Source organism: Prionailurus viverrinus, chromosome A1 (assembly GCF_022837055.1).
Source record: "Prionailurus viverrinus isolate Anna chromosome A1, UM_Priviv_1.0, whole genome shotgun sequence".
Lineage (NCBI taxonomy): Eukaryota > Metazoa > Chordata > Mammalia > Carnivora > Felidae > Prionailurus > Prionailurus viverrinus.
The window spans coordinates 129,494,570-129,521,640 of record NC_062561.1 but is presented as its reverse complement, the minus strand read 5'-3'; the positions used below and the strand labels follow the sequence as shown (position 1 = coordinate 129,521,640).

At 38.4% G+C, this 27,071-nt stretch overlaps 1 protein-coding gene and 1 pseudogene across 1 annotated transcript in view; both read right to left on the bottom strand.

The window, feature by feature from the left end:
- NDUFAF2 (NADH:ubiquinone oxidoreductase complex assembly factor 2) overlaps positions 1 to 27,071 on the bottom strand; it is a 170,440-nt gene that overhangs the window by 73,102 nt on the left and 70,267 nt on the right. The gene's annotated exons all lie outside the window — the stretch shown is intronic.
- Positions 13,647 to 24,202, bottom strand: LOC125172109 (PRELI domain-containing protein 1, mitochondrial-like; annotated as a pseudogene).

Genomic DNA, 27,071 nt, shown 5'->3' with positions numbered 1-27,071 from the left:
TTCATGCTCTGTCTCTCTCTGTCCCAAAAATAAATAAAAATGTTAAAAAAAAATTTAAAAACAAACAAACAAACAAACAAACAAACAAAAAAGGAACTAATTAATCTTAGGGCACAAATGGCCAAAAACAAATACATACAAAAAACCATTTTAATAATCAACAGTGTTCAACTCCTTCAAATTCTACAAGTATTTGTATTAGAGGTGCCAGCAGCTGCTATGACTGCCCAAGGGAACAGCTACTCACACCCCCTACTATGTAAGGAACCACAAGATCCTGCTGCCATCCCACTGCCACAGTATACTGGCAAACCCAAGGGAACCAACATATGGGTTCTATTCTATGACCTATGTGAGTGATTACCTCTTACTGGATCTAAATTAAGAAGGCAAAAACTGGGGAACTACGAATGTGAGATCACACTGGTACAGGATGGTAGCAGTGTAGAAACAAGAAAGCAAATGGAGCAGTAAAGAAAAAGGTGTAGAGGAATCAGGGATGGGATGAGAATGCAATAGGCTTACTTATCTCAATAATAAAAATTTTATTAACAGGTATTTTAGGTTCACATAAAAGATATAAAACTATCTGGTATTTTCTTCTGTTTCCACAGTCTCAATTATATCCTTCAAAGCAGCTTTGTCAAACTGGTGGTTTCAAAACATGTTCCCTTCTCAGTGAGCCTTTGAGCCTAGGGAAACCAGGTGAAGTTGGTAATTCCCAAAAGTTAGTGAGTGTGCCTGCCTACTCAGGGAATGCAAGCTGAAACAGAGAAGACCATGGTGAATAAGTATAAGGGGAGGAGCATGGCTTAACAATAATTACACTAGTCAGGGAGAGAAATCTGGCCTTTACAAAATACTACTTTCTCTTCCCACTCCATGACCAACCTTACACTATGCTAAATAGACTGAATGACATAATTAAGCAAAATGACCTTGTTGCAAATCTCTGCCTGAAATTCTACCAGCTAAAAATTCCTTCAATTGCAGACCAAGGAAATTCCTCGGAGTGAGTATGCGGGAGAAAGGAAGCCACAAAAGGATAGCCTAAGAAGAATGAGTGACTAGTGCTATTTCCTTTGCCTTAGTAATAATAAGTGAAAGGCTGAGATTTCATGGACAAGCCATCAATAGGTAATAACTGTGAAGTATGTGGTTAGGGAAATTCTGCATTTCATTATGGACTCACTGAATCAAGGTATTTAATCTTAACACAGAGTTTCCCCAAGTTTTATAAAAGGCACTAACCTTTTGCTTCCTTACCCAATAAATTAACAGTAAGTCAAGGTATTAGCAGTAAAGCCTAGTTGTAGGGACAAGAGTCAGAGCAAAAGGAGCCTGTAACAATGAGAGGTGCATTACTCTCATAGTAGAGGCTCAAAATATCTAAGTGTCTTTACTAAAATGCTATTTGTATCTATATATATAAACAGGTAATAACAAAAGTTATCATAAGTTTAGCATACACTAAAGTATGTTTACATGACAATTTTTAAAATGTTTGGAAGAATCAAAATACCTGTGCCTTCATATAGCTCTCATCTGAATATGAAGATATATGTCCTTTTAGCAATCACAAGTACAGAAAGGAAAACTACCATCTAAAACACAAAATGCTAACAAATTGTCTTCTGAAGGTAGGTGTGTGTTCTACAAGCTTTTAAATGTAAATCAAAAAATTTAGCAGAGAAGAGGATAAAGAGGTTTACCAGTCTCAGTACCACCACTAAAGGCATATATAATACAAGTATATTTCAATGTCTGTGATAAAAAAAAATAACATCCTATCTCCTAGGTCTTAGGTCTATCAATTTAAGGTCTCCCAAGATTTTTAAAAATCATAAGCAATACTTATTTGTGTATAAATGAAAAGACAGAGTAACACATGAGTTAGTTTAGCTAAGTCCTTGATAATTGCTGAGAAAATCTTATTTATAAATAGAAGACATCAAAGATATATAAAAAATTACATATACAAAATAAGGCTATTAGTTTATTGAATAAATTTTTTGTAATCAGATGTAAGTTCTTGCCCCCAAATAAACTGTTTTAAAACTACTCCATTCTTTGTAATAAGTCCTACTTCCATAATTTTTAAGAACTGGGAATGAAGTCTATCCCTCTCACTGAGTAAGAAATTATACACAAATTGTACACTTATTTGTACTAATATGCTTTCATATAATAGTTGTAAAGATAATCCTACTTATCACAGCAAAAAATTTCCATCTTTACAAACAGATCAAATTTAAGTACCTGGACAGGTGTAAAAACTTTAGGGTCTAATTTACATTTAAAAATTAATTTGATAACAAAAACATTAATCTAATACACGTATTGGCTTAATAAGTCCTAATACAACAATAAACAATTGACACTGGAGCTCAGTGAGGATTATTATGTAAAACAATGCACAATTTTAACTATATTTAATTACTTTAATTTAATTAATAGTAAAACAACAGCTTTAATAAAACAGTCAAAACAGGGGCACCTGGGTGGCTCAGTTGGTTGAGGGTCTGACTTCGACTCAGGGCATGATCTCACACTCATGGGTTCCAGCCCCATGTCAGGCGTGTGCTGACAGCTCAGAGCCTAGAACCTTGCTTCGGATTCTGTCTCCCTCTCTCTCTGCCCCTCCCCCACTCGTACTCTGTCTCTCTCTCTCTCAAAATAAATAAACATAATAATAAAAAAATTTTAAAAAACCAGCCAAAACAAAAGTTTGAATCCAAGTGGATCATAATGGTCAGTGGTATATGGATTTAAAGATAGCAGAAATGGCAATATTTTACCTTTTTTTTTCAACGTTTATTCATTTTTGAGAGACAGAGAGAGAGCATGAGTGGGGAAGGGATAGAGGGAGGGAGACACAGAATCCGAAGCAGGCTCCAGGCTCTGAGCTGTCAGCACAGAGCCTGATGTGGGGCTTGAACTCACCAACTGTGAGATCATGACGTGAGCCAAAGTCGGACACTCAACCGACTGAGCCATCCAGGCACCCCAAAAATATGTTACCTTTTTAAAGGGAATGAGAGGCCAACACTATTTTAGTAACAATACTAAGAACATTATTTGCCTTTTTCATTTCCATTCTTTGTGAACATAGAGTTTTCTAGAAGCTACATGTATGTGATATACCAACAGACTGAATAAAGTAGCAGATATGAAAAAATCCAGCTATCTTTTATTAAGTTAGACATCAGGGAGATTTGTAAAACATAAAGCAATGCTACCCCTTTCTCTAAATGTTTCTGTTTGGGTATGTATCATTATTTCTGATCAAAAATATATTTTTGGGGGGTCGCCTGGGTGGCTCAGCCAGTTAAGCATCTAACTCCTGATTCCAGCTTAAGTCATGATCTCATGGTCCTGAGATTGAGCTCCACAGTAGGCTCTGCCCTAGGTGTGAAGCCTGCTTAAAATTCTCTCTTTTCCTCTCCCTCTGCCCCTACCAGGGCACGTGTGTGCACACTCTCTCTCTCTCTCAAAAGAATGAATGAATGAATGAATGAATGAATGAATAAATAAATAAAATATATATTCTTTATGTAAACAACAAAAAATATTTTCTTTATGTAATAGGTTTACTAGTTTTAATTTTAAAGAATATTAAAATAATTAAAAATTTGGTTTTAGTTTCAATATAAATATTAATACATATCTTATAAACAAAGCTCTGTCAATAATTGTGAAGAGTGAAAGAGATCCTGAGACCAAAATGCTTGAGAACTAAATGTTCTACTAGGAAAACAAAGGAATCCATAAAGCCAAACCACTAAAAGATATAGATAAATAGATGGATAAAAAAATAAATTGGGGGAGATAAAAGAGCTATTGCTTTACCACAGTGCTGAATAATAAATGTATAGAACAAGGGCCAGAGCTGAAATACCATCATTTTGTAACCATAAAGATAAAGACGAGCTCCAGTAAGCATCCATAATGGAAGAGGATTTTGGTTTTGTTTTTATTTGGAAATAATTCCCCTTTCCTCTGCAAACAGGGTGTTCTTACACATCTGAAAGGTGAACAAGACTTACATATTAAAAGATGGTTGGGTTAGGAATTACAAAATTTCTAATTTGGTACCTATAAATATTGTCATCCTATGGTCTTAGTTACCCTGTAGGTAAGACCCTTGACAGGTGCCAGTCACAGGCAGGTGACACCAAGTCTCCTGAAGAATTAAACAGCAGGCTTAGGCATCTCTCCTTTTCTAGACCACTGCTCTTTCCCTAATGCATCCTCATAGGCAAGGGAAGATATTTGGGCAGACTTTAATTTTTAAATTTTGAAGCTTCAAAACTCATTAGGTATCTATCACAATGGAGGCAGGATTTTCTTCTACCATTACCAAATTAAAGGTGGAGGCCTATATTGGTTGTGACCCATAAGCACATAATCCTTGGTGATGTTTCCAACCATCTGTCTACTTCCAGCCTAATATTTCCCACAGGTGGGACAGTGCAAGGGGAGACTACTGCATTTGGAGGTGACTTTGGGGTGGAAAAAGAGGTTGGGTTGAGGTGACACATCTCTGAGATAGATCTCCCCCTGCAAATAAACAAGATTGAGACTTTTCTGATGCCTGACAAGAGCCTCTGGCTTGAAGAAATGGTGGTAAGATGGCCAAGTTTAAGATCCTCTCTGTCTGACTCATGTCTGGCCCTCTACCCCAGTGGCAGTGATCAGTGCAACCAGGTGATATTTCTAAATCAGTCTGTCTGGTGATATATAAAAGACTGAATTTTGCATACAACAAGAGGCTTAGAAGTGTTGGTGCATAATACATGAAAGTGAGGGCTACTGAAAGACAAGAACCACATACTCTATTGGTTAGATTTGGGGAATTTTAACCTTATTATGCTGAAGCATTGTAAATTTAAAAAAAAACCTTAGTTAAGAGTACTAAGAATTCTTAAGCTGAAAGTCATTTTCACATATGACTTAAAGTATTATTTGACCAAAGTTACTTATTACAACCAAAGTTGCTTATTAAGAGCCTGCTATGTTAGGAAGTATTTATGTGTCTCCATATATTATCTCTTGCCTTTAAAACATCTTTTATAGATGAGGAAAAAAAGACACTGGATGATTAGCTTATCCAAATGTACATAGCCAATTAAAGTAGTACAGCTAGAATTTGAACCTAAGCATTTTTACTAACTTACACCGTTAAGCATTTCCCATTTAAGATTTTAAAATCAGCATTTACAAAGTTTGCGTACAGTATCATTACAGATATCCAGTTAAAAACTAACATTTTGCTCATAATCATAAGCTACTATTTTCCTATAGTGATCAAATGAGGCATTTCTGCTTGAAAATGTGATGATTCTATAATTTGACATATTCTACATATATTTCTATGAGCATGGATGACTATCTCAGCAGGTCTCAGCAGGTAATACTTTTTTAAAAACCATTAAAGAGGCCTTCTAGATAAGCTTTCAGAATTTGTAAAATGGCCAACTAGTTCAATGGATTATCTAAAATCTTATTAGCGAGTCTTTTTGCAAGATGGCGGCTTAGGAGGACGCTGGGCTCACCGCACATCCTGCTGATCACTTAGATTCCATCTACACCTGCCTAAATAACCCAGAAAACCGCCAGAGGATTAGCAGAACGGAGTCGCTGGAGCCAAACGCAGACGAGAGGCCCACGGAAGAGGGTAGGAAGGGCAGCAAGGCGGTGCGCGCTCCACGGACTGGCGGGAGGGAGCCGGGGCGGAGGGGCGGCTCGCCGGCCAAGCAGAGCCCCCGAGTCGGGCTTGCAAAAGCGGAGGGGCCTGACGGACTGTGTTCCCACAACAAGCGCGACTTAGCGTCTGGGAGGTCATAAGTTAACAGCTCTGCTCGGAAAGCGGGAAGGCTGGAGGACAAAGGGAGGGAGAGCTGCTGAGCCCCCTGACAACAGAGCTCAGTTTGGTGGGGAACAAAGGCGCTCGCCAGCGCCATCTCCCCCGCCCATCCCCCAGCCAAAATCCCAAAGGGAACCGGTTCCTGCCAGGGAACTTGCTCCCTCCGCGCAAACACCCAACTCTGCGCTTCTGCGGAGCCAAACCTCCAGCAGCGGATCTGACTCCCTCCCGCTGCCACAGGGCCCCTCCTGAAGTGGATCACCTAAGGAGAAGCGAGCTAAGCCTGCCCCTCCTGCCCCCGTGCACCTTGCCTACCCACCCCAGCTAATACGCCAGATCCCCAGCATCACAAGCCTGGCAGGGTGCAAGTAGCCCAGATGAGCCACCCCACCCCACAGTGAATCCCGCCCCTAGGAGAGGGGAAGAGAAGGCACACACCAGTCTGACTGTGGCCCCAGTGGTGGGCTGGGGGCAGACATCAGGTCTGACTGCGGCCCCGCCCACCAACTCCAGTTATACACCACAGCACAGGGGAAGTGCCCTGCAGGTCCTCACCACGCCAGGGACTATCCAAAATGACCAAGCGGAAGAATTCCCCTCAGAAGAATCTCCAGGAAATAACAACAGCTAATGAGCTGATCAAAAAGGATTTAAATAATATAACAGAAAGTGAATTTAGAATAATAGTCATAAAATTAATCGCTGGGCTTGAAAACAGTATACAGGACAGCAGAGAATCTCTTGCTACAGAGATCAAGGGACTAAGGAACAGTCAAGAGGAGCTGAAAAACGCTTTAAACGAAATGCATAACAAAATGGAAACCACCACAGCTCGGCTTGAAGAGGCAGAGGAGAGAATAGGTGAACTAGAAGATAAAGTTATGGAAAAAAAGGAAGCTGAGAAAAAGATAAAAAAATCCAGGAGTATGAGGGGAAAATTAGAGAACTAAGTGATACACTAAAAAGAAATAATATACGCATAATTGGTATCCCAGAGGAGGAAGAGAGAGGGAAAGGTGCTGAAGGGGTACTTGAAGAAATCATAGCTGAGAACTTCCCTGAACTGGGGAAGGAAAAAGGCATTGAAATCCAAGAGGCACAGAGAACTCCCTTCAGACGTAAGTTGAATCGATCTTCTGCACGACATATCATAGTGAAACTGGCAAAATACAAGGATAAAGAGAAAATTCTGAAAGCAGCAAGGGGTAAACGGGCCCTCACATATAAAGGGAGACCTATAAGACTCGTGACTGATCTCTCTTTTGAAACTTGGCAGGCCAGAAAGAATTGGCACGAGATTTTCAGGGTGCTAGACAGAAAAAATATGCAGCCAAGAATCCTTTATCCAGCAAGTCTGTCATTTAGAATAGAAGGAGAGATAAAGGTCTTCCCAAACAAACAAAAACTGAAGGAATTTGTCACCACTAAACCAGCCCTACAAGAGATCCTAAGGGGGACCCTGTGAGACAAAGTCCCAGAGACATCACTACAAGCATAAAACATACAGACATCACAATGACTCTAAACCCGTATCTTTCTATAATAACACTGAATGTAAATGGATTAAATGCGCCAACCAAAAGACATAGGGTATCAGAATGGATAAAAAAACAAGACCCATCTATTTGCTGTCTACAAGAGACTCATTTTAGACCTGAGGACACCTTTAGATTGAGAGTGAGGGGATGGAGAACTATTTATCATGCGACTGGAAGCCAAAAGAAAGCTGGAGTAGCCATACTTATATCAGACAAACTAGACTTTAAATTAAAGGCTGTAACAAGAGATGAAGAAGGACATTATATAATAGTTACAGGGTCTATCCATCAGGAAGAGCTAACAATTATAAATGTCTATGCGCCGAATACCGGAGCCCCCAAATATATAAAACAATTACTCATAAACATAAGCAACCTTATTGATAAGAATGTGGTAATTGCAGGGGACTTTAACAACCCACTTACAGAAATGGATAGATCATCTAGACACACGGTCAATAAAGAAACAAGGGCCCTGAATGAGACATTGGATCAGATGGACTTGACAGATAGATTTAGAACTCTGCATCCCAAAGCAACAGAATATACTTTCTTCTCGAGTGCACATGGAACATTCTCCAAGATAGATCATATACTGGGTCACAAAACAGCCCTTCATAAGTTTACAAGAATTGAAATTATACCATGGATACTTTCAGACCACAATGCTATGAAGCTTGAAATCAACCACAGAAAAAAGTCTGGAAAACCTCCAAAAGCATGGAGGTTAAAGAACACCCTACTAACGAATGAGTGGGTCAACCAGGCAATTAGAGAAGAAATTAAAAAATATATGGAAACAAACGAAAATGAAAATACAACAATCCAAACGCTTTGGGACGCAGCAAAGGCTGTCCTGAGAGGAAAATACATTGCAATCTAGGCCTATCTCAAGAAACAAGAAAAATCCCAAATACAAAATCTAACAGCACACCTAAAGGAACTAGAAGCAGAACAGCAAAGGCAGCCTAAACCCAGCAGAAGAAGAGAAATAATAAAGATCAGAGCAGAAATAAACAATATAGAATCTAAACTGTAGAGCAGATCAACGAAACCAAGAGTTGGTTTTTTGAAAAAATAAACAAAATTGACAAACTTCTAGCCAGGCTTCTCAAAAAGAAAAGGGAGATGACCCAAATAGATAAAATCATGAATGAAAATGGAATTATTACAACCAATCCCTCAGAGATACAAACAATTATCAGGGAATACTATGAAAAATTGTATGCCAACAAATTGGACAACCTGGAAGAAATGGACAAATTCCTGAACACCCACACTCTTCCAAAACTCAATCAGGAGGAAATAGAAAGCTTGAACAGACCCATAACCAGTGAAGAAATTGAATCGGTTATCAAAAATCTCCCAACAAATAAGAGTCCAGGACCAGATGGCTTCCCAGGGGAGTTCTACCAGACGTTTAAAGCAGAGATAATACCTATCCTTCTCAAGCTATTCCAAGAAATAGAAAGGGAAGGAAAACTTCCAGACTCATTCTATGAAGCCAGTATTACTTTGATTCCTAAACCAGACAGAGATCCAGTAAAAAAAAGAGAACTACAGGCCAATATCCCTGAAGAATATGGATGCAAAAATTCTCAATAAGATACTAGCAAATAGAATTCAACGGCATATAAAAAGAATTATTCACCATGACCAAGTGGGATTCATTCCTGGGATGCAGGGCTGGTTCAACATTCGCAAATCAATCAACGTGATACATCACATTAACAAAAAAAAAAGAGAAGAACCATATGATCCTGTCAATCGATGCAGAAAAGGCCTTTGACAAAATCCAGCACCCTTTCTTAATAAAAACCCTTGAGAAAGTCGGGATAGAAGGAACATACTTAAAGATCATAAAAGCCATTTATGAAAAGCCCACAGCTAACATCATCCTCAACGGGGAAAAACTGAGAGCTTTTTCCCTGAGATCAGGAACACGACAAGGATGCCCACTCTCACCGCTGCTGTTTAACATAGTGCTGGAAGTTCTAGCATCAGCAATCAGACAACAAAAGGAAATCAAAGGCATCAAAATTGGCAAAGATGAAGTCAAGCTTTCGCTTTTTGCAGATGACATGATATTATACATGGAAAATCCGATAGACTCCACCAAAAGTCTGCTAGAACTGATACATGAATGCAGCAAAGTTGCAGGATACAAAATCAATGTACAGAAATCAGTTGCATTCTTATACACTAACAATGAAGCAACAGAAAGACAAATAAAGAAACTGATCCCATTCACAATTGCACCAAGAAGCATGAAATACCTAGGAATAAATCTAACCAAAGATGTAAAGGATCTGTATGCTGAAAACTATAGAAAGCTTATGAAGGAAATTGAAGAAGATTTAAAGAAATGGAAAGACATTCCCTGCTCATGGATTGGAAAAATAAATATTGTCAAAATGTCAATACTACCCAAAGCTATCTACACATTCAATGCAATCCCAATCAAAATTGCACCAGCATTCTTCTCGAAACTAGAACAAGCAATCCTAAAATTCATATGGAACCACAAAAGGCCCCGAATAGCCAAAGGAATTTTGAAGAAGAAGACCAAAGCAGGAGGCATCACAATCCCAGACTTTAGCCTCTACTACAAAGCTGTCATCATCAAGACAGCATGGTATTGGCACCAAAACAGACACATAGACCAATGGAATAGAATAGAGACTCCAGAACTAGACCCACAAACGTATGGCCAACTCATCTTTGACAAAGCAGGAAAGAACATCCAATGGAAAAAAGACAGCCTCTTTAACAAATGGTGCTGGGAGAACTGGACAGCAACATGCAGAAGGTTGAAACTAGACCACTTTCTCACACCATTCACAAAAATAAACTCAAAATGGATAAAGGACCTAAATGTGAGACAGGAAACCATCAAAACCTTAGAGGAGAAAGCAGGAAAAGACCTCTGACCTCAGCCGTAGCAATCTCTTACTCGACACATCCCCAAAGGCAAGGGAATTAAAAGCAAAAGTGAATACTGGGACCTTATGAAGATAAAAAGCTTCTGCACAGCAAAGGAAACAACCAACAAAACTAAAAGGCAACCAACGGAATGGGAAAAGATATTTGCAAATGACATATCGGACAAAGGGCTAGTATCCAAAATCTATAAAGAGCTCACCAAACTCCACACCCGAAAAACAAATAATCCAGTGAAGAAATGGGCAGAAAACATGAATAGACACTTCTCTAAAGAAGACATCCGGATGGCCAACAGGCACATGAAAAGATGTTCAGCGTCGCTCCTTATCAGGGAAATACAAATCAAAACCACACTCAGGTATCACCTCACGCCAGTCAGAGTGGCCAAAATGAACAAATCAGGAGACTATAGATGCTGGAGAGGATGTGGAGAAACGGGAACCCTCTTGCACTGTTGGTGGGAATGCAAATTGGTGCAGCCCCTCTGGAAAGCAGTGTGGAGGTTCCTCAGAAAATTAAAAATAGACCTACCCTATGACCCAGCAATAGCACTGCTAGGAATTTATCCAAGGGATACAGGAATACTGATGCACAGGGCCACTTGTACCCCAATGTTCATAGCAGCACTCTCAACAATAGCCAAATTATGGAAAGAGCCTAAATGTCCATCAACTGATGAATGGATAAAGAAATTGTGGTTTATATACACAATGGAATATTACGTGGCAATGAGAAAAAATGAAATATGGCCTTTTGTAGCAACGTGGATGGAACTGGAGAATGTGATGCTAAGTGAAATAAGCCATACAGAGAAAGACAGATACCATATGGTTTCACTCTTATGTGGATCCTGAGAAACTTAACAGGAACCCATGGGGGAGGGGAAGGAAAAAAAAAAAAGAGGTTAGAATGGGAGAGAGCCAAAGCATAAGAGACTCTTAAAAACTGAGGATAAACTGAGGGTTGATGGGGGGTGGGAGGGAGGAGAGGGTGGGTGATGGGTATTGAGGAGGGCACCTTTTGGGATGAGCACTGGGTGTTGTATGGAAACCAATTTGTCAATAAATTTCATTAAAAAAAATAAAATAAAAAAAAATAAAAACAGAACAAACTGAAGGTTGATGGGGGGTGGGAGGGAGGAGAGGGTGGGTGATGGGTATTGAGGAGGGCACCTTTTGGGATGAGCACTGGGTGTTGTATGGAAACCAATTTGTCAATCAATTTCATAAAAAAAAAAAAAAAGAACAAGAAAAAAAAAATAAAATCTTATTAGCTTCTCCATACTTACAGGTTTCCCATAAGGAATCTCTGCTTCTATCTTAGAAAATCCCAAATAAACTGTTTAAATCTGACTTCATTAATTTTTAAAAGCCATAAATACAATTTACAAAAGTGAAGTCTGAAAGTACATATGAAGAATATCATAATTTAAGAAAAAAAGATGTACCTAATGCAAATTTGTGCTTGTGCTTTCTGCTTGAACAACAAACTCTTATCTATTGTTCCCTAACAATCTTACATATAAACAAAAACTTCAAGTTCTAAAAATATGTTATTTAGTCAACAAATATATATTGAATAATCTATTACATTAATCTAGGATGATTTACAATAAAAAGTTAAATAGGTTTTCTGAGTGCATCCCCAAATCAAGCATGTGGGTCCTAGAAATGTCTAGCATTTTACTGCTTTTACTTCCTATTGTTGTGGGAATCAAACATTTTTGTGTAAAAATCATTTATTTTCCAAACCGCAAGGAATTTTCAACCCTGAGAAAAAGTACAGCTGTAATTACATTTGTAAATACATACATACATAAATACATAAAAAACATAAAATAAAATAATGTTTAGCTAAATCACATATGCTTTAAGATATATCATATGGAAATTCCAGGTTTTAAAAAGTCCAGTGAGGAAATTTATGACTGAAAACTCATTTTATTTTTAGTGACAATCACTATACAAAGCAAGCAAATTCCAATCTGGTTCATCCTTAAAAAGGGGTAATATTTTCTCCTCTCAAAATTAGCACATACTTAAGTATAAACCAATATAATTAAGTACTGTATTTGATTTTCACTTTGAGAGTCTAACTTGAACAAATGGGGATATCAATAGGGAGGTAAAAAGAGAAACTAAAAGAATAAACATACAGTGGCAAATATTATTAGAATTTAGATAATTAGAAAATTAGATCACTTGTAAAGCTTGGGCTTACCCCAAACTTTATTTTCAGATTTGAAATATAGAAGATATGACTGATTATTTGATTGATTTCTAGATCCAAATAGTTTTATAGAAATCAAGTAATACTTGGTCATTTTATCAAAGATCATAAAAGAGTCACAGATTGCACTATTAGCTACTAATTCACAGACTATATGACAGTTTCAAATATGGCTAATTCAGTGAAAATAAATAGAGTACATTTTGCGGTGCATTAGTCTTAATTTAAAAAAATATATATATTTATTTATTAATCCATGAAATTAGTAATACCCTTCATTAATCTGTTTAATTTAGTTACCATCAGGCACTACTTATCATTAATGAATAGAAATATATTTTGATAAAGAAATCACATAATCATCTAATGAACTGTGATATTCATCAGCTTAACGGGAACTTACCCCAGTAATTGTGAACCAGATTCCTGAGTATAATATTGGTTTCAGCTGTTAAGAGGTTGAAGGGTCAATAATTTTCAAACTCTTTTCTTTAAAAATATCTTCAGCAGAGGCTGAATTTATGAAACTGTTCAAAGCAGAGCTTCTATAGTTGAGGCAGGGGTCCACAATACCACTTCATCTTTTCTCCCCTTCCCTTCCCTGAAGGCAACCTACTCACACTCCTCAAGCTCCAAGGAGCCCTGTGAAAATCTTGGATTCAGACCCAGTATCACACTTTTGAGACTGTGAAATGCATTCAAGAACATGTACTGGTTCCCTAAACAAAACCAAGATCTTATGGATGGCAGAAAGACCATCATGTATTTTGCTTCTTTCTCTACCCCTGTTTGTCACAGAGTTATCAAAGAATCTGTCACAAACTCCTAAGTAATCAGGTGGAAGACAATGCAGGATTTTCCCTGCAATTCCACAGCCCAAGGAAATACAAGGCCTACTTCACATTCACATGTGGAGCTATGATTTAAGGCTAGAGCATGACTTAAGGTCTGCTTCCAGTGTTTAGACAAGAAGAGTTGACCGAGAAATCATTCTCTCACTTGGGAGCAAGAAGTCCTTAGGAAGAGAGAAAAATGTCTGTATAGAAAAGACAGAGGAAAAATTCTTGGATTCACAGGTCCTCAAGGAAGCAGGCCTTCACTGGACAGGCATTCTCAACTACTTCCTTCCGCCCGTCAAACCTAGAGGATCTAGGGAAGAGGGAGAAAATGAGGTAGTCTGAGACCAACCTGAGCAATGAAAAGACAGTTAGGAAAGGAAAGGATAAAGTAATTCTAGTAAGAGCAATTTATTTATAGTATCCCATTTTTTAGTCATTAGTTTTAACTTTCTCTACAATAAAACTTTACCTTGGCTAATAACTAATAAAATTGGATGACATAAATTTTACCTACGCTCTCTGCTTCAGTTTTCTTGGCAGAGAGGCTTGCTAATAAACTGTGACTTCACCAAAAGGAAGGCTATAGAAGCATAAAAAGGAAAGGTTGGTTCTATTTTGCTTGTGAAGGTTGCAATAAAGAGCATTCATCCTGCTATTTTTCCCTACTTATTTCTTATTTTCCACCAATGTTCAAAAAGGTTAAGACTATAGTCACAAATAGTGAAGATCTGCAAAATGGTAATCTTACTTTAAGATGGGTGTCTCCAAATATATCGTGTGTAAAGTAGACTACATCTACTCAAGGGTGTACTTGGTAAATGCATATCAGGATATTTACCAACAAAAGAATGAACTAATCAGCCTTAAAAATTTTTTATTCTTAGCAATAAATGACAAAGCTTAACATCTTTCCTACTTCTTTATAAGATTCCAGAGATCACATACTTTAGTCTATTTTTTAAGTTTATTTTTATTTATTTTGAGAGATAGAGAGTAAGCAGGGGAGGGGCAGAGAGAGAGGGAGAGAGAATCCCAAGCAGGCTCCATGCTGTCAGCTCAAAACCCAATATGAGTCTCCAATTCACGAACCCATGAGATCATGACCTGAGCCGAAATCAAGAGGTGAACGCTTCATTGACTGAGCCACATAGGTGCCTCTATTTTAGTCTAATTTTGCAATATATCAATAACATTATGTTACTGTAGTTTATTAATTGTATCTGGCTCATTTAGGATATAAACAGAAACATATTTGTTGAGCAACAATTATATGTATGACACTTACTAGACACTTTTTTTCTTGTTTAATTCTCACAACCATCTTTATTTTTAATCATTGAGTAAACTAAATCTCAAAGAAAATATTATGGATAAGAAAAGGTGTGCTTTCAATTATATCTAATTTTCACACAGAAATTTAAGAAAATATACCAGGAGAGTCACCTTCTTTGCTACAAAACCTGATGTGTCGATATCATCCACATATAACCAAGTTCATACTGCCTCTCTTATTTTTTTTCTGCTTCCTTTAACAACACAGTTTAAAACCACTTTGCATATACTTCCCACAACCTCCCTTTGTCTTGAGAATTAAGAGCAACCCAACTATTGTGTGACAACGGCACCATCTATTGGCTGCAAAGGAATCCAATAGATGATGCTTACCTATTGATGATCCAATAGATCATGCTCAGGTCATGATCTAAAATTTTTCAGCTGAGTGAAATCTATTTGAAAACAATTTTTTTCCTCACAGATATACATATTTTTTCTCCATCTCTCCTTTTAAAACCTGTAGAGTTATTGCATCTCTCTTGATTCCATTGCTAACCAGTATGTGTTTTTGCTAATGTGCAGCAATTCACATGAACTGTGGATTAAAAGGGATGTGAACTATTATGAAAATTAACTACCATTTATAACACAATTTCAATGGAAAATGTGTTGAATTTAAACGAGCTGCTTACATAGAACTTTTGGAATTCAAGTAATTTGTAGGTTGGAAACTTGTTATAATACTAAAACATATAGAAGTATTAAGTCTTTCACTGTGGCTTCCAAGGCAAATAAAAGAATGCTAATACAAAGCAATACTTCAAATATTTCCCTCCCGTCTTCAGAGTTGATAAACATGTGCCTTGTCCTATGGAATTTGGATCTTGCCCTACACGCAGGGGAACACTCAAATATTTGTTGATAATAATGAGAAGGTCCATTGCTATTTTGCAGTGGCTCATTAAAGCTACACCAGTGATACAGGTGGGAACAGCTCCAATTATTTTGACTTTTATCTCTAGGACAACATCTATAAGTCTAATCACTTAATGAGCTCTAATCATGAACTTTCATTTGAAGCAATGCTTTACTTGGATGTCCTTATGCTTCTGTGATAGAGAGTTCTATATCTTCCTGTAATGTGTCTTTAATATCTAATCCTTAAAGTCCTATCTTTATGGTAAGCCCTGTAAGTTTCCATTTGAGGAAATTTTGTGCTGAAGCAGGAGAAACATGTATGATTGCTCAAGCAAATTGGTCACTATGAAGTCACTTTTCTTGCTGGTACCAATTAAGTAGCAAAGTGTTTTTGTCCCTTGGTCTATGCCCTGCATATCAGTTCTAGAAATTTCTCCTGAAATCCTAATTTGAGTCCAATTTTTTAAGGCAGGGAAAGACCAATCACTGCTCATAAATATTATAACTAACTGTTATTACCTGCCTAGACACAGGCTATTCTTGGTAAAAAGACACACCTTATTCCCATACTCTGAGACCTGTCTAATGCTGATGTCCAGTGCCTAGGTGTATGACCTTCTCCTCACTGTTAACTATATTCCTGCCTTGCAAATCATCTTTCCAGCACTATTTTATTGGCTCCCCAAGACTTTGGAAAACTATGATCTTGCCTGTTCCATCAGTAGTTATGAAATCCATCTCTCCCTATCTTCTACTGCTTTTCCTTTCAAATCTCTGAAATCCTTTGATAGTACTATCATTTTACTCATTTCCTAATTTAAAAACTTCAGTTGGTTTTACAATATGAATATACTTAACACTACATTTTTATGTTTAGGTTGACAAATGCTATGTTTTATATCACAAATGAGAAAAAAATTTTGGAAGTTGACTTTTTTTTAATCTTTTTTTTTTTTAAAGTTTATTTATTTATTTTGAGAGAGAGAGAAAGAATGCAAGCAGGGGAGGGGCAGAGAGAGAAAGGGAGAGAGAGAATCCCAAGCAGGCTCTGCGCTAACAGCTACATGGGGCTTGATCTCATGAACCATGAGATCATGGCTTGAGTGGAGATCAAGAGTCAGAGACTTAACTGACTGAGCCACCCAGGTTCCCTGGAAGTTGACTTAATAAAGTACAAGGTGGGGCACCTGGTGGCTCAGTCAGTTAAGCATCTGACTCTTGATGTGGCCTTAGGTCATGATCTCACCATTCCTGGGATGGAGTCCTGTGCTGGGCTCTGCACTGACAACATGGAGTCTGCTTGGGATTCTTTCCCTCCCTCTCTCTCTGCCCTCCCCCGCCCACACAAACACACATGTGTGCATGTACTCTCTCTCTCTCAAAATAAATAAACTTAAAAAGATAATAAAGTATAAGGTATAAAGGGCACAGGGATTTGAGCCAGATGGTCAGGTGTCTTACTGCACCAGGGCTCGGGCTAGCCACACAAACTGCTGCTGCCTGGTGGTTGCCTTGCTGGCAAGGTCATTAGCCCTCTTTATAGTTGCCAGTGCCTTCTCCTTTGTCTCCTCCTTGGCTTCCTTGGCTGTCTCACCAAGGGTTTTGGAAGGGGTCTCACTGTGCAGCTCCAAGATGTATTGAAATCCTTTCACAATCTTAGCCACACTACTTCTGAACTGGGCAAGGCCAAATTTCTGGCAAAAGAAGAAAAGGCGGACGATTGTGGATAGTTCTAGAGACACCAAATAAGCTAGAGACCCATGCTTCCTGCTGGATTTCAGTCCAGTCGCTTTTATCAGAATTCACACAGCAAATACATTGCTCCTCCTCCACCGTCAGCTGGGTGTGGTCAGTCTGGTTCTGCTGTTCTACAACAGAATCCTCTAGGATGTACACTGAGTGAGCAACACTGGTAGGAAACAGTCACTGGGCCCAGCAGGGTACCCTATTGGTCTCTGTCAGGAGATGCTAGGATAGGAGCTTTTGGTCAGAGGTCACCTGCAGGTGCACAGTGTCGTCTGTCAAGACACATTTGCTATAGGGATTTGGGTACCATTCCCATAAGGCTATGAACACTTGGTCCCAGGAACTCCAGAGCACTCTCTGGCCTGGGGAAAAACTTCACCACCATTCTGGCAGGGGCGACTCAGCACCTGCACTGCATCTGGGATGCAAAGCCATGAGAGGCAGTGGGGTGGTGGTGCTGGGCCAATGCTCTGTGCAAGCCAGCTAGGCTCACAGCTCACTCACCTCTGCACCCAAGCAGCAGCCGCTGCCCTGAGGAGCTGTGAGCCACAAGTGAAAATTCTTAAGACTATTTTTTAAAAATATAAATTGACTTTACTACTAGCTCCCTCCCCAACAGTACCAACTTTTCAACACCAAAAATGTACTCTGATCTGTTCCTTTTATTTTAATGTTTGCACCACCACTCTCATCCAGGCCCCTCTTATTTCATGTTTATATTAACTGAAAAACCTTTGTAACCACACTGTATTCTGATGTCTTTTCTTTATGTTTAGAAATCCTTTCTTTGGGGAACCATTCACTATTTCATTCCTTGTGATCCTCCTCTGTCCACTGAGATTGGCGGGGTGTGGGTGGGCCTGAGGGGATGCTATTACCCCTCCAGCTAGAGGTGGGAATGTGAACTAAATTTGGACGTAGTATTACAAACCTTTAATCACAAAAAAGGGACTGGGCACATGACACCACTCGGCCAATCACCATTTCCCTACAAATTTTGCTGGAGCATCCAGGAAAGACTCTCAACCTCTAAGGATCCTAAGTTATAAAGACCAGACAGACCTCAAACTGCTGGGGCCATAAATTCTACAGTGTGGAGAAAACCTATATATGAATAAAACTAATGTGAAGGTAGGTAGAGTCATCTGATAGATACAACATATCCTCATGATTTTGAGCACTTGAATCTAATTCAATTTCTGTTCAGTTATATTTTCTAAAATATTCTATTAGTTAGGGTAGGCTAAGCTGTGGTAGCAAATGGACTCAAAATTAAGTAGCTTAAATGAGAAATTTCTTTCTTTCTTAGGTAAGGGTCCTGGGTGGATGCTCAGGTAGGCCAGTTCTTCCCACATAGTCATATGAGGATTCAGACTGAAGGCTATTCAGCCATCTTCCACAGCTGACTTCCAGGGTTTCCCTGAGCACTGCCATTTCATTCAGCCAGAAAGAAGAAAGAGCACTGAGAAACAAAGGGAGATTTTTACTGATTAGGCCAGGAAGTGACTCACAATACTTCCAGTTACAATGCACTACAGAAAACCTGGTCATACAGCCACACCTAATTTTAAAGGAAACTTGTTAAATGTAGTCTAGCTGTGTGTCCATGAAGAAGTAGAAAGTGGATTTTGGTGGAAAGCTAGCAGTCTTTACAAATATACTGCTGGATAAATAAAATTCAACAAAGACATGGAATACCAGGCCATATCATACTGGCCCCAGAAAGACTGTGACTGAATTAAAAATCAGCTATTGTAAAAAAGTATTTCAGGGGCACCTGGGTGGCGCAGTCGGTTAAGCTTCCGACTTCAGCCAGGTCACGATCTCGCGGTCCGGGAGTTCGAGCCCCGCGTCGGGCTCTGGGCTGATGGCTTGGAGCCTGGAGCCTGTTTCCGATTCTGTGTCTCCCTCTCTCTCTGCCCCTCCCCCACTCATGCTCTGTCTCTCTCTGTCCCAAAAATAAATAAACGTTGAAAAAAAAAATTAAAAAAAAAAAAAGTATTTCAGAAGGAAACATATCAAATCTATCAAAAGATGTCGTCAGGGATACTTGTTAATTATATTGAGTAAAGTCTGTAAAAACTATGGGAGAAGTTACATCAGATTTCAGTACTAAGAATAACAGAAAAATAACAGTATCATTTTTCTCTTATAGGACTAAGAAAGATTACCAACAGTGACCCCGTGTTACAGAGGGTGCAGGAAAATTAAGAAGTTCTTATGCTGTTGGGAATGTAACTTAGCACAAATTGTGTTACCAACTGTTCTTGTCTCTGGATTACTGAGAAGTTAGGAGTGTGGCCCAAAATTATCTCTGGTGGGGCAATTAACAACAGATTTTGTACTTTCTTATTAATTTAAAAAATGTTTTAATGTTTATTTATTTTTGAGAGAGCATGAGTGGAGATGGGGCAGAGAGAGAGGGAGACACAAAATCTGAAGCAGGCTCCAGGCTCTGAGCTGTTAGCACAGAGCCTGATGCAGGGCTCAAACCCACAAACTGTGAGATCATGACCTGAGCCAAAGTCGGATGCTTAACTGACTGAGCCACCCAGATGCCTAAAGAAATGTGTATTTTTTAAAGAATAAAAGCAAAATGAGGCTATGTTTCTTTTTGGAAAACAAAACAAAACAAAACAAAAATAGTCCTGTTCCTTCACAATAGTTATTTACATGATGGAAGGCTGTCTCTTTCTGAGTTGGCTGCTACAAAGCTCAGAGATGCATTTGCAGTCCACTCTGAGAAATGTGCAGGTAATTGTAGTTTACATTACAGCCTCATATCTGGGTCCACTTTTCCCTCACCCTGATTTTACTTGTTCCCTTCACTGCAATTTTATACCTCTGTCTTTGAATCTTCAACCTCGTATCTCTTCTGGAAGAAGGAAGAGAATGATTTTATAACAGCTTTAGTGTATCACAACTCTATCACTCTTCCTATACAAAACTTAAAATTCCACAATGCATATATTTTTCTTAAAAAGAAAATCCAAATTCTTCATCTTAGTGTTTACTCATTTTAAAAAATACAAACATTTTGGGGCGCCTGGGTGGCTTAGTCGGTTAAGCATCCGACTTTGGCTCAGGTCATGATCTCGCGGTCCATGAGTTTGAGCCCCGCGTTGGGCTCTGTGCTGACAGCTCAGAGCCTGGAGCCTGTTTCAGATTCTGTGTTTCCCTCTCTCTCTGCCCCTCCCCTGTTCATGCTCTGTCTCTGTCTCTAAAATAAATAAACGTTAAAAAAAAATTTTTTTTTAAAATACAAACATTTAAAATACATTTTAAAAATACAATAAATATTTATTTATATAAGCACATGTATACATACACACACTGAGTACCTAGGTCAAACACTGCTCTATACATGGGAGTAAAAGAAAGAAGGCTCAAGTTGGTCACAGTCTGGTTCAATGGTCCCAGTATTTTTCTTTTCATGATGACTCATATCAGACAATGTAACGGCCTCACATTCCCAGAGGCTTACCAAGATGTATGCTATGTACACTTTGCAGCATGATAGCAACAACTCTGTCTCTGATCTGAGACACACTGGTGGTCTCGGGGGTCAGATGGTTAAGAATCACTACAATACAGGGAGGTAAGTATAACAGAGAAAATGCTATCTGCCATGATACCACAAAGGAAAAAATAAGGGACCCAGAATTGTGGAGTATAAAGAAATGGGAAACTTTCTGTAAGAGCTATTCATCGAATAGGAGTTATAAAAGTAAAGGAGGAGGAAAACAGTGATTTCAGATATCATTCCAGAAAATGGAAAATTAAAAAGACAATTGGATTTTACACAGAAGATGGTGAAATGTTTCTAGGCACTTGAATATATGCTACTTTAAACAGTATGTCACCTTTTTGGCAACAATGAAAAATCAGCTAATCCATAGGACAGCATTTTCAGACAAATGAAGCCAATTGCTTTGATAAGAAAATATTTCCATCCAGTCTGACCACTTTAATAATTTTTAAATGACATATTTTTTTCCCTTGCCTTAGTAAATAAAACCCTTTGTGTACTCATTTTCTCTTTGGATCTCATGCTAATTATAAATAAGTAAAATAGTATACTGTACTTCAACCTACATAGGTCCTACTGAGATTGGCTTTCTGACTTTAAAAGATTCCACCACATCACAATAACTTAGTTATTTCTTACTGCCAATCAGTGTTACTGCTTCTAACTTCTTGACTTCTTAAGCTGTGATAAGCCTTACTCGAGGCCTGTCATTTGGGGTACAGTGAAGGAGAAAAGGGTCACATAGCACAAGTTTTCAAATTTAGACTTTTGCCACAATCTCTAAATGAGACTGGACATTTTTCATCCTAAGTCCCTCTGTATCAGAGTTTAATTTAAAATGTATGACTCTACCTCACATTCATGAGGACAGCTCTTATAAAAAACAAACCAAAATGAAACAAAACAAAACAAAAAACACCAAAAGTCCCCAAATGAGACAAGTGTTAGCAAGATGTGGACAAATTAGAACCCTTGTGCACTGTTGGTAGGAGCGTAAAATGGTGCTGCTTCTATGGAAAACAATACGGTGGTCTTCAAAGTTAAAAATAGAATTAACACTATGATCGAGCAATTCCACTTCTGGCAGAACAGAAAGAACAGAAGTGTCTCAAAGAAACATTAGTACACCCACATTCAGAGAGAAGCATTACTCACAACATCCAAAGGTGAAAACAACTCAAATGTCCAGTGACAGATAAATGGATAAACAAAAGTGGTAAATAGATACAATGGAAGATTTTTCAGACTTAAACAGGAAGGAAATTCTGACACATGTCACAACATGGAAGAACCTTGGCAACATCATGCTAAGTGAAATAAGCCAGTCACAGAAAGCCAAAAACACAAATACTGTATGATTCTGCTTATATGAGGTACCCAGAACAGTCAAATTCATAGAAATAGAAAATAAAATGGTGGTTGCCAGGGGCTGAAGAGGGAGGAGGGGAACTGTTAAGTTGATGAGTTTCAGTTTTCCAACATGAAAAGACTTCTGGGCACTTTAGTGCACAGTGAGGTGAATGTACCTAACTCTACTGAAATGTGTATTTAAAAGTGGTTAAGATGGTAAATTTATATTATGTGTCATTTATTATATAAATGTAAATGAATATTTATATACATATAATTTAGAGAATTTGTAAACTTGGGAGATCCTACTAGAGGAGCTCATCATCAGGCCAATCCTTAACATTCTTAGCCTTATTCTTTCAGCACTCATTCAAAAATTTTCTGCATTAGGTTAAAAATATCCTCAAAAAGTATTGTGGAACTTGACAAGGGTGAGGATTGCACAAAAATGTGAATGTACTGAACGCCACCATATGGTATACTTTAAACTGGTTAATTTTATGTTATGTGAGTTTTACCTCAATTAGCAAAAAATCCTCATATGCATTTGGCATTTAAAGATTCCCAAGGACAAGGGCTACAACATGAAGAGTTGTGGCTAGTTTCTGCTACTGGCACTGCATTAAAACCTCACACAAGTCTAACAACATAGGAAGGAATAAAATACTAAAGTAATTTACTAATATTAAAGCCGCAAGAAAAGTACTTTTTGGTAACAGGAAGACAGGAGATTATGTGAGCAGATATAGTTTACCACTAGCACCACCAACACAGACTAAAACTATATATAAAGGCAACAAGCCTGTGATTCAGGGCTTCTCTCACCTGGCAAATTCCTCACCTATGAGGCCTGCAGGATCAAAGAGATTAAAGAGATAGTGGAATCAGATCTTGGAAAGCCCAAGAATGCCATGACAAGGTACATGGACTTTTTCCTTGACACAACAGAGAGTCACCGGCAAATTTAATAATGTAGCTGATGAATAGGTTCAAAGATGTGTTTTAAAAGAATCACTTTGGTGGCCACTTTGAGGGTGAAGTGGAAGACAGGAATGGAATACCAGACTACCACAATAATCCAGAGAGAGATTTATAAGGTGAAACAGGTTAAACTGTGGGATCAAATAGATACAGGGTTTAAGGCATGGTACCTGGTGGTTTTCTTAAATTATTCCTTTTAATCTCCACTTAGCAGCTTAGTATTATTATTCCCATTTTACAGATGAAGAAACATAGGATTGTCCCAAAATAAACTTGGGTCAAGGTCACACAATTAGTTGGTAGGGAAAATGGAATTTTAATTTGGTCTATAGGACTTCAAAGACTGTGCACATACATTTTCTACTACCTTGTGGTATCAACCAATATACAACCAAAATAGTTAAAACGCTTTATGTGACAAAAATGTGAATACTTCCCATCAACAGCACAGCTAGCACTCATGGAAGATAAAAATCAATGTCTTATTCCCTAAATAACTTTTTAGTACTTGATTAGATCCTAAATTACATGAACTAAAGCCAATTTTTACCTGGAAGTAATTTTTCTTTTTAAATATGGTTTTATTAAAGGAAACTCTTCATGCCAAGTAAGGGTGAGCTATGTCCTCTTGTGATCTAATTATACCATTTTAAATAAAAGGTTACATGAATATATTGACTCAAATAGTATATAAATAGAGGCCATAATCCACAGGATGTATGTGGTCTTTGAAGTTGCCATATTAAAATCCTTTCTATGTATAAATATTACAAAGAATACAAAACTCTGGTATAAATACCAAATGCCTAATTTGGGAGATTAAGGAATATTGGTTTTTAATATACCTTGGCTTCCACAAATGACAGGGATGGATGGTTTTACCATGTATGTTGTGTCAAAAACAACTTGAGACACAACCACAAAGCCTAAAAAAATGGACCTGATTGTGAGGGTTCTTTTGCCACCACTCACCTCTCAAATCACGCATTCTAATCCACTATGGTCAAACTTTGGTGCTCTTAGATTCTCAAAGATGGTACTTTGCACTGCCTGATTGCTTCTAGCAAAAAGATGAGTAATGTCTAGATCACAAAGAAAAATGAGCAATGACATTTCTCTATTATAATCTCAAGTGGAAAAAAACATGTTTTGGGAAAAATTCTTATTGAGGGGTTAGGATTAAATTTATTTAAAAAATTTAGGGGCGCCTGGGTGGCGCAGTTGTTTAAGCGTCCGACTTCAGCCAGGTCACGATCTCGCGGTCCGTGAGTTCGAGCCCCGCGTCGGGCTCTGGGCTGATGGCTCAGAGCCTGGAGCCTGTTTCCGATTCTGTGTCTCCCTCTCTCTCTGCCCCTCCCCCGTTCATGCTCTGTCTCTCTCTGTCCCAAAAAAAATAAATAAACGTTGAAAAAAAAATTTATTAAAAAAATTTTTTTAATGTTTATTTTTGAGACAGAGAGAGAGAGAGAGAGAGAGAGACAGAGTGTGAGCAGAGGAGGGGCAGAGAGAGAGGGAGACACAGAATCTGAAGCAGGCTCTAGGCTCCCATCTGTCAGCAGAGCCTGACGTAGGGCTCAAACCCACAGAAGCATGAGATCATGACCTGAGCTGAAGTTGGACACTTAACCAAATGAGCCACCCAGGCGCCCCGAAGTGTTTAGGATTAAGATGAACTTTACTGAGATTAGGAAATAAGGTGATCAGCCCAGGTATAATGGCTTCAAGAGAGTTAGTTGCCTGGGAGACAGCTTGTGACAACTCTCACCTCTCAGTGCAAATTATCAAGCATTTCCATTACCCCTATCCTTAGGCAAATTTGCTTACTCAACAAGAATCTTAATTTTATAACTCTAATGTCTCATTCTTCACTTCACATAAAAACAGAAACTATCCATACCTTTGAAACTGTTCGAGGTTACCTACTGATTAAAGAGCAACCACATTTTAAACTCAATCTCCCTTTCAAAAAGTTTAATATGAGTAGGCACCAAACCAAGGACATGAAAATAATTTGACAACTGAGTTATTTGCCAAGAAATGATATGAATATTGACCTGTGTTTTTTTCTTGATTTAAAATGGATAAACAAGCAAACGTATCTCCTCAGTGAAAGCCATCCAAACATAATTTCAAAACTTCCCAAATTGTAAAAAGAAGGAAGAAGCAAGGGAATGAATTTGAGGGGGGTGGGTTGGAGGGGGGAAGAGGGATGAATTTTTGAACTTAGTTCCAGTATATATTAGCACTTAAAAAAAATCAGACACTGGGTCTTATTCAGAGACACACTTAAGTTTGTGATATGAAAGAGAAATGAATTCATTAGTCAACTATAAGAAGGCAATTTTGAAGGGGAAAAATATGAAAAGAAACAAGTCTCTCGTGATTTTTTTCACTTCATGTTTAATAAATTGCTTTGGAAGTAAATTTTCTCTGTTCTTTTATTCTATCTGCCATGAAGTAAGCATGATAAAAATCATTGGTATAGGGCTAGAAAGGCTTTCACCATAGTGATAGTACACACCCTTAGATGAAGGCTACTTAAGCTAACTCTAGGCATTCAGAGCATCACCGAAACACTCCATTTTACCCCCTTTTACTTTTCCCAGCCTTAAATATCTCAGCAGGAAGCCCTATATGGATGACATATTATCCTTGGACTAGTTGGGTTGATTCATTTCTAGGCTGTGGGCTCTGTGGCTGGTTATAATCCTACTTGACAAAGACAAGCTTGCCATGTTTCAACAATATGAAACATCAGAGAAAGAGAGGAAAATGGTTACTGCAACACTAAGGTCCACAGGCAGTGTGCACCTAGCACACACTAGGAGTTAGTTCAGAAATGGCTGAGGTCAACCCTCACTTCCAATAGTTGAGGCACTAACTTTACAGGTCCCTATAAATAGGTAAGATTGCCTTGGAATGCTCTGACACCAACTAAACTGAAAAACAAACGCTGAATAAACTTAATATATATATATATTTACTGTATAGGCAATTGGTTAAGAACATAGACTACGGAAGGAGACTCTCTGGCTCTGAAATTTACCAGCTTATATTCTTTAGTATTATGTAACTTCCTTGTACCCCACTTTCCCTACACATAAAATAGGATACTAAGATAAAATGGGATCACTGGATAAAGTTAGTTAGTATACATAAACTGCTAAGAATAGTGCCTGGAACTTAGTAAGTATTACATATATTAGTTATTACTGTTATTATAAATTATTCTGTACATTGTCATTTAAAAGTCATACTACAAACTAAACAGAGGATTTAATACTGAACTTAGAGGACATTCAGGTTATCACATGAGGCCTCAAAACAAAAGCAACACAGATTTGTACAGTGCTCTCTCTAGGGGGTTGTGGGGCTGCTGGGAGTAGGAGGACCATCGTAAGTCAGGTTTTGATCACAGAGTATAAGGTCATGTTTCAGAACTGGCAGTTTTGCTGCTAACAGGGAAGCGTGGGCAAGGGGAAGTCCTGAAACACAATGTTCAGATGAGCCTGGCACCCTGCACTGCAGCCATACTTCTGCCTGAAAAGCTCTAGGGACTTCAGGATCAAAGAAACAGCTCAAGAAGTTGGTAGAAAGGAGAAATAGCTGTGGAAGTGGGAGAGGGAAATAAATGCAATTTAGGGCTAATTAACATTGGCAGTATTATTACCTTCCCAAGCATGGGGTGTCCTCTCCTATCTGGGGTGCAATTAAAGTACAGAGAGCAGAGTAGAGAAGACCATCATGTTGTCCACCCTCAATCCTCACAGTGTGGGCTGAGAGTGAATGGTTTATTTTGCCAGGCATGATGGAGGGATGCTCACGCTACTTTGGTTCTATAAATTGCTAAGCTACAA